This window comes from Apis mellifera, linkage group LG10 (genome assembly GCF_003254395.2).
Source record: "Apis mellifera strain DH4 linkage group LG10, Amel_HAv3.1, whole genome shotgun sequence".
Taxonomy (NCBI): Eukaryota; Metazoa; Arthropoda; class Insecta; order Hymenoptera; family Apidae; genus Apis; species Apis mellifera.
This window is the reverse complement of record NC_037647.1, coordinates 832676-842356: the sequence shown is the minus strand read 5'-3', so window position 1 is coordinate 842356 and position 9681 is coordinate 832676. Positions and strand designations below refer to the sequence as shown.

At 35.2% G+C, this 9681-nt stretch overlaps 1 long non-coding RNA gene across 2 annotated transcripts; it reads right to left on the bottom strand.

Moving 5' to 3' along the window:
- Window positions 1-439: 439 nt before the first annotated feature.
- Window positions 440-4132, bottom strand: LOC100578555. 2 transcript variants are annotated; one of them, XR_119736.4, is made up of 4 exons: window positions 2834-4132; window positions 2533-2620; window positions 1380-2267; window positions 440-1321 (listed from the first exon to the last, which is right to left on the bottom strand). It is a non-coding gene; the product is annotated as an uncharacterized LOC100578555 (long non-coding RNA). The 2 variants fall into 2 exon arrangements; XR_003305490.1 differs by lacking the exon at window positions 440-1321 and having other exon boundaries at window positions 1584-2321.
- Window positions 4133-9681: the final 5549 nt, after the last annotated feature.

Below are 9681 nucleotides of genomic sequence, written 5' to 3'. Positions count from 1 at the left end.
TAGGAAAGAAGCCTGGTGAATATTTTCAGTCAAGTATACAATTGTCTTACATTGGCCAGAGAAAGCTCAAAAACTATGTGTTTGATTGTGTCGATAATTCTTATAATTCTATTTACAGTTTTTCAAAATTTAATCATTTTATGATGAAATCGTATCGAGGAGATTGAAATATTTATTTATATATATAGAATGAACACATTGATATATAAATACAAAAAGAAAAGAAGAAGAAGAAACAATAAAGAAAGTAATACGTAAAAATATAGAGGATTATTTTTATATCTTGGTAAATATGATATAAAATATGATATCATAATCAACAATTTTCAACAATTCTTTTAAATAGATTTACATATTTAATCTATATATATCTAAAATTATTACTTTAACAAATATCACAATTTGAATTTTGTAAAATTTTTATTGCACGAGAAACAAAGAGACCAACGTAACATCACCAAATCGAATCTAATAATTTTAATTAGATATATATGACTCTCGAAAAAAATTAATAACACTATAATATAATCTCCTCGATACCATTCAATTGTTTTATCTGAAATAATTTTCGACAAAATCAAGACATCAAAATCAAATCGTAGGTTACACCTGTCTTCCTATACGAAATAATTATCAACAGCTAAAAAAAAAAAAAAAAACACTCATCTAACAACTTTCAATATCTCCATCTCCCTAATCCTGCCCCAGCATTCTTCCCCCGGACATCGACTGTCATCGATACACCTTTTCCTCTCAGATCCCCTCTCCCCTCTCCCCTCGATTAGACGTGTCCTGGTAATTGGAGTGTGTTGGAAATAGGTTTGTTAAAGTTCAGGAGAGTAGAGATCAGCTGCCTGGCTGGGATCAGGCTCGAAGACCTTGGGGACGATAAAGTCTAGGCGCACACCGAGATCTCGTAGATTCTGTCTTGTCGTTCCTCGCCGATCCCCTTCGCGTCTGAATCCTCCCTCCCCTCCTCCCTTCCCCTCCCACCTTTCCCCCTCCGCATGGCGGGAGTTTAATTAGGCCCCGCTTCGAGATATCGCGAGATCAGCAGCTCGTTAGCATGTTTTAATTGGCGGCTGTCAGTGAGATCGTTGCTCGCGATAAGCGCCTCCTCTCTAACCAGTCCTCCGGACCGGTGACAAGACTCTACGTGTAGCGAGGCTGCTGCTTACCACTCGCGAGACACACGGCGGACAGGCAAAGGAGGGGAGGGAAGCGTGTAACACTGTGTGGCATCCAGGGGGCATCTAGAAAGCTCGCCGTGTGTGTTTGTGTACCGTGACTTTTTGCCGCTTAATTCCACGGCAAAACAAAGCTGGAAGATAGATGCCCAAGGTTTTATCGATGTATAATGTTGGCCTGTATATATATACCTCGATGAAGTATTCCTTTTTTTTTTCTTTTCTTCTTTTCCTTTTTGTCTGTCCGACGTGGACGGCGTGGATGAAGACGCGTAACTGGCCGAAGGGGGGATTAAATTGAATCGAGACGGAGTAATATTGAATTATTTATGAAAATAAACCAAGTATCCGCCCTATCGATGTTAAACGAAATAGGATCTGATTGAATCTATAAAATGTGTGGTATTTTTTATTTCGATTATTTTCCTTTTTTTTTATATATATAATTATATCTCTTATGCGATAGCGATCGAAGTTTGTTTTAATTAGCAACTCTGGAAATCATTGGATTTTTCTTCTATTATAAAGCAAAGAGATTGAAAAGAAACGGAAGTACAATTTTGTTTGATTTTTTAGAAATGAATGCGATCGATTTGTTTCATACCGAAATAATAATTTCTATCAAATTTTCTTTGTTGTTTAATTATTTATGAAATTCGCAGGAATTCAAGAATTCCAAGTTTATTGTTCGATCGAATATCTTTGAAATCGCGAGATTCTTCTTCTTTCAAGACAAAGAAGATCGAGTAAACGAAGAAACAAGTTTTCAGAAACAGTCGAAAGTGAAATGTGAAATCTTTCATACACGTGTGCTTTATATCCCCGATGATGACCAGCAGGGATAGAAACGTGACCGGGGGCAAGATTAACAAGGTGTCCCGGCCTCATTGATCCAACGTGTACTTTTTAACGAGGCCAGTTGGTAATGACTGCCGTAGAGTACACACGTGCCGAATGATGAAACGTCTCTTCTTCCTCGGAGCATCCCTTTTACCTTCTTTCAGAGACCAACCAAGATTATTACTCTCCATATGGAAGGCACGCTTCTTGTATCGTGAATTCGAGGGAAGAAATCGTTCCCTTAAATCATCGAAAACATTTCTCCTGAAATCTTTTCTAATCCTAAATCTAGAACTTAGAGAAATATTTTTTAAGATATACAATTATTATATATATATAATTTATTATAATCAGATAATTCTTATATTTTTCAAATTTTTTTTAAGATTTAATTCTTTCTAAAGAAAATCTTATTTATGCTCCATTCTTGTTCAAAAAGAAAATCTCGAAATTCCGCACGAAATTTATTAGGTCAACGTAAGGGAGAATTTGATCGATAATTTACCTGTATTAAATCACTCTCTGCAGTAATATGTAGAGATAAGTGTTGGAGGATGGCGCGTCTGTAGGTCGGTGCAAACCTGTCTAGATATCTGAAAGTGATACGAAAGAGACATGGAGTATATCCAACAAGCAAATTTGATAGAATCTTTAAGCAGATATAATTTTTTGCTCTCGTTAAATTTTTAAAACTTTCAAAATTCGAAACGCTATCGATCTCTTGATCAAATTTATACCGATATTTCGAAAAAAGAACAAAACAATTTATACATATTATATATGTGTGTATATATATACATACATACCTAAGTAAATTTCATCATTTAACGCTCGATCAATCTTCAAATTTGGAGCCAAAACGATTTTCCAGTCAAACAAGCTAACACACAAACAAACAAATGTCCACCATACGAATAAACTTTCAATTTATTCGCTCGATAATCACATTTCCCTCTTTTCTGGTCCAAACAAGCTCCAACACAGTACCCTCCCTCCCTCCATTGTCGAGATAGAACAACAAATCCATTTAACGATCGATCCCCGGAAACGACCGCAATTTTTTTTTTTTTTTCCATTCCGGGTTACAATCGACCCCCTTAATCGCTCGATTTCATCCGTATAAATATGCATCCACGCGCAACGCTCCACTATCCAAACGATTTTTAAACTAGAACCGAAGCGGACCACGCGGACCAAGTTTCGCGGTGTTTCGCACGATTCACCTGCGCGTGTCCGCCCTTAAGCCCCAGAACGTGACGACCGGTATTTGCGGCCGCCTTCCTACTTTGCGAGCGCGTGATCAGATTACGCGCCACGCGGATTTTATCAACGAGACGCAAACGAATAACATCGATCGATTAATTAATCTTATTCCAGGAATCAAGCTTTTGAGACTCTATCGGTTTCTAACTGTTCGCCGATACCGAAAGCTAATATTTGTTCTCGGTCGATTGTTGTCTCGTTGTGTATGATCGAAGATGAAATTATCAAGTTCTGAATCAACGAATCGTGTGGGATTTTTAATAGGTATCTGATTGATTTTGTGGAAAATTTTGTGGGGATTTTCACGTATCAAATGATTCGGTTACAAATTCGAAGAAATTCATCTTATCCGAATATGATTTTACTGAAAGTTTATACGTATGTATAATACGTTATACACGAAGCAATTTTTTTTTGGAACGAGAAATGAGAGAGTGAAATTAATTCTCAAAAGTTTCAACATTTTTTTCAATTTTCAAAACAATTTCATCCGGGGATATTTTGTACAATAAATATGCGATAAAGAATTAAAAATTAAACACTTTAATTTAAAATTTTTAATTCAATCCCGTGCCAGTATAAAGTTTAATATTTAAAACAACGAAAAAAATATTGAATATTTAATGATTTCAAAGTGATATTAAAAAAATTATGTATATATAACATTGCTGCATCCACTTTGTCACACTCGTTCTTCCATAATGCACTTTTATGCAAAATTTTCACGCTAATCACGATAAATAATTAATTTATAACTATATTTATATTACACGAAACAATGCAATAAACGATACAATATTCTCGCGAGAAACAGAGAGCCCGTTCCGTTTCGTGTTTGGAAAACGACTGAGTTAAATCGATATTTTGAATATCAATAATAACCAATGTTATCGTTTCGTGTAGCGCGGTTTACATTTGCCACGACATTCCACAGTTGTGGAATCACTTTATAAACAATCGTAGCACGCGACGGTACGTATAATATAACTCGTACTCTACACAAATTTATCGAAGTTTCGTTAAATCAAAGAATCGTAAGAATTTAGATTTTTTCGAATATTATTTTAATGTACGAATATTTCGAATATTCCTTCCTATCAATCAGTTATATATTTTTTATATGATCTTTCCACATAAATTTATTCCCATATAGAAGCAAATTAAGTATTTCATACCTTTTTAAAATATAAAACGATAAAACAACAAGTTTTCTTCAAATTATTCGAGGAGAAGGGGTAGCAAAAATTATAAATTTACAAAAATCCTCGCAATTAACTCTCTCGACAAAAACAAAAATCACAGGGGAAACGGAAAGATAATATAACACGTACAAAGGCAAAAGTTTACCGATGTATTTTATTTGTAAAAAGGTATCGCGTCGAAAAACAACGGTAGCCGTTTTGCACGGCGGGTAGTTTTAACGATGGCGGGCGAGGGGAGAGGGGCCGGCTCGAATTTTATTAAGGGGGCACCCATCAGTGGCCAACGAGGGTGGATGCATATGCATGAGTCGAGCGACGAACATGTTTGTTGTAATACTGACACAGAGCGAGCGAAATTAGTGCGGGTTAAGGCGACAGTTTCCATCTCTCTCCCTCTCTCCCTCCCCCTCCCCCCACCGCCCGCGCGGAATATGCATGAGAAAACGCATCGCAGCATCTGCGCGCATTGTTGCACTGGGTCAACTGCAACTGCAGAAATATTTTATACAGCCTCGTGCTCCCGGTGGTTATGATGAACGTAATAATTGTTCTCGCTTATGCACTTTCCCCGTAAACCGGACTTCGGAATGAAGAGTTGCCGCGATGAAGTATTCAAAGAAAACCGGAAATTTCTCTCCGGTTTCCGCATTTTCTGAAAATCCCATCACGCAGAGATCGTTTCTATTACGTGCATTCTTTTTTTTTTTTTTCGTTTTTATTCTTTCGTTTGGATTCTTTATTCATTCGAGCATCGGGTGAAGGAATAAAAATATAGTATAATAATAATAATAATAATAGTAATAATGAAACGTAGAATTTCGCTTTTTGTTCGAAGTTGGATAAATAATTCGTGGAAACTGTTCAATATGAAACGTTAAGTAAAATTTCTCTTTTCACTTTAAGCGGAAATTCCTTTATGTATTATACATTTATTATAAATGGAATTCCACCTCATTTGCATTTCTTCCCAACGCGAGAATCTTATCTGGATGCAATTTAGAATCCAGAGGTCTATAGTGGAAAATTGCAGGATTTTTCCCTATTTGCTTTATCATACTTATATATGACTTATTCGTTTAAAATTAAAAAAAATAATTAAAAAAAATATCACGAATGCAAATTGAAAAATTTGATGATTTGTAAATAAACATCCAATCTTTACCGCGATTGTTAAAGTTTCTTTATTACGCTGTCTTACGATTTCTCTAATAAAAAATAATAAAAATTCATTATGAAAATTTATTAAGTTTAAAAGAGTTTTCTCTTCGATAAATCGAGGAAAGTAAAACCCAAAGGAAAGTTTTACTATAATAGAATAAGAAAATATCGAAAATAAGTATGCACGAATTATCACTTTAAAAATTTTCCATTAGAATAAAACAAATACGACGAAAATAAAAATTTATTACTCGTAACATTAATAGAATAAATCAATTCTGGCTGACAACAAATAGATATAATAATAATAATAAAGAAAAAATTATTAAAACACACAGAAAATATTCCAAAAATATTTCACATTTATTAGAATAGAAATTCTGAGTGATCGAACTCGTTCCATCCTCGATGCAGGATATCGTTATTTGCTTATATCCACGGCAGATGCGCCCGGTCGAATCTAGACGGAGAGAACAACGGCGGAGGAAGGGGGCCACTTCGTATGCAAATCCAACTCCGCCCTGAATAAAATATTAACCGACCAATCGAGGTGCGTGGCGGGGGTAGAAGCACGCGATTCTTTCCCGGCGGGTTCGTTTCCTTCACAAGCCGAGGTCGCCCTTTCTTTTTCATTATTTCTCGCGTAGGCATCATGCGTGAAAATATACACCTAAACGTGAACCAATACTTACTTAGTTCTAGCGAAATTCTCTTTGCATCTTATTTTCTGAGATGGTGGCTCGCATCTCCCTTCCTCGTCATCGCCGAGCAAACTAGTCGCTAACCTTCGTGACGATGCCTCTTCCTTGGTCCATTCCCCGGGGTCTCTTTAAATCGAAGACCTCGTTATCTCACCGACGAATGGATTCTCGTTAGCGTAGCTTTAATTATAACCACTCCACGGTCCAGATAATCGTCTCTGGTGCCCGCGAATGGAGGAAAGTTGACGATGGAGAAAACGAAACGTTCGCTCGTGTCGCATCTAATAATTAACGTCGATATTTTTTTTTTTTTGCCGAACGGATTGTTGAAATATTGTTCGTATTTTGAAAAAAAGTAAGATAACGGTTATCTCGTCCGGTTCATTAACTATGGATTCTCATTTTATTCCGTATTTTCTATATTTTATTATCGATATATTCTCTCTTCCCCTCAGAATTCATTATCAATAATTATCATTTAAATTTCATTCTAATAACTGGAGAATAATTATTCTATTCAGATATGGGAAAATGAAATTTTACTGTAGAATGCTAAAAATAACAATCGGGGGGATAAGAAGATGGAAAATTATATGTATATTTTATATTCATTATCACGTCTCCATGTAAAATCCATGTTTCCATTTTATTCATTTCTTCCGTCCTTTTAATGGTCTGTTATATCTGGAAATGTCCCCATCTACGTGTTATTAAGAAGACTAATTGCTATTCTTAATGAATTCTCTTTCCATTTGTTTTGTTTTGAAATCTCTCAATATATGATAGCGATAGAAGAAAATATCTATCTTTTGTTTAATTCATTAAAAATCAATGCAACTCTTTATTGCAAGAATTTCCATCAAGATTTTCTCGTTAAAGTAGAAAAATATTCGGAATTAACAATGAAATGGAATTACTGAAGTACTAATTTTTTTTTTTAATTATAAAAAATCAAAAATAATATGAGAATGAATCTGTCTCGAAAATATTTAATTTTTCTTTGGAAGATCGGTCACTGTAGAGTACTGTAGATAGAATAAAAATGATGACAGCGGATTTCTTGATCGTTAACAAACAAATAAAATGGATCGATTTTTCTTCCGCTCGAAATATTCTTCTTTCATTTCGCGGCAATTGTTCGTTTCACGTTTTAGATCGAACCGTTATAAAGGAATCCGTGAGAAACGATCAGAAAGATAATAAGGAACGGTGAACGAATAACGAGTCACGATTGTTTCATTCTTTCCACTTTGTATCGCTTCTTTCTTTTTTCTTCCATCGAATTTCGATTTCGTTCTTTTTTTTTCTTTTTCTTGAAACGAAAATTGCAAATTTTCAGCGAAAAGACCGATAAAATCAATAAAATCAATAGAATATATCTCGGTCCGACAACAATTGATGTTGGTTTTTGCTACAAATATTTTCAAATGCAAGAAATAAGGATTAAATAGCGATGCAAACGAATGCCGCGTGTAATTAAGAAAGTTTCTTTGAGAAACCGCGTTCCCCCACCTCTTTATTAGTTCCTTCTCTTTGTAAATCTCTGGCGCGAACTGTGTCAGAAACCGGTTTTCGCAGACGGTTAAAACCGTCTTTGAAAATCCTCGCATCGAAATTCCATCTTTGATTAAACCAATGCCGGGCCATTAAGACGATCAATTATCTTGGAATGAGAAGCTAGTGTAATCTGAAAATCATGTATCCATCTTGTTGCATAGTTTATTTTAATAAAATATCATTTTTCAATTTTTCTTTTCTATTAATAATTTAAACTAGCAATCTGAATGAAAAATATGCATTTGTATAACAATTTTCTATAATAAATGATTTGTTGCCATAGCTTTGTATCATTAAGACGAGATAAAAAATTTTCTCTGATGATAGACAATAGATTTTCCCTGATGATGTAGACAAATTCCAATATATATTTCGATTTAATAATAATCTCTAGATTTCTCTCCTTAAAAAAAAAAATTATTACTTTCCAATTTATTTTGTTTCGAATTTTTTAGAATTTTATTACTATCGAAAAAAATTAAAATCATCTCATTAATCGTACAATTTCGAGAACGCTTTTACTTAACGATTCCATATTTCAATATATCCTTTATTATCATAAGAATATTATTCAACAATTTCCTTCAGATTTTTCAGTTTAAATTTTAATAATAGAAGAATAATTCTACTTATTATTATATTACAATTATTGCAAGAATAATTACAAAATCAGAACTTCCTGAACTTTATGATGCAAATTGGAACGCTTGCAAAATAACATGGTATCCACAAACTTTAATATTAATTCTTAAAAATTTAAGAATAATTATTCTCCAACTTGTCTATTTCGATTTTCTTCTTTCAATTTTCTTACACTGTTCAAGGATTAATCGTTCCATACAACGAAAATAATCGCAATTATCTCCACCCGTTTCTTACTTCCCGAATCAAATGGGTGAAAAATGAAGCGCCACGAGCGAGAAAAAGCGTGTGGGAGAAGCGAAGACGATGGACGATACACTGTCCGTTGACGAGAGATAAGCGGACCAGTCACGTCGGTTCGCGATACGTTGCTTTTCACCTTTTATCCAAGAGGCGCGGTTGGATCCCCTGTTTAGCCAGCCGCGAAATTACGTAGCTTCGTGGTCGTGCCGCGATGCAGTCTGTTCCGTGAAAACGAAATTCTGGCGAGGCGCGATTCTAACGAGGGTGCATTGAGTGGGGTGAGGCGGAATTCGGTATAGAATTTGTTCGAAACTGGACCCGGGCAAAAAAAGGCCAGAGATCTCGTTAGGGGGGGCCACTTCTGCTCGTCGCATCGTTATTTCGATTAATTATTAGGCAAGCGCGCTATGGTTGGTCGGCCATATTGTTCGCGGTCCGATGATCGCGTCCTCGTGCAGGGAGGGGGAGAAAAAAAATACGCCGACCGTCCGCTAGAACGTCGATTCCATCCCGTTCTCTCTCTCTTTTTTCCGCAATTAACGTGAATTAACGCGACCATATAATAGATGCGATCAGTAATTCTCGTAAATGAGAATTGTAACTAACAAACTGTGTGCCAATGAAAATTCTGTTTCACGAGGAAGTATTCGACGGGGATTAGGGGAGGGATATTTTAATATTTAACGAGGAAGATGACTCTATAATGAATTATATACGTGTATATATATATATATATATATATATATATATATATATATATATATATATATATGTAGAAGAACGATGAATTAATCAGCGTTCCATCATCGAATCAATTTTCGAGGATCCCGAAATTAAGCGCTTTTAAACGTCGCCATCATTGTATGTTAAATTCTGCGTGGGAGGTTC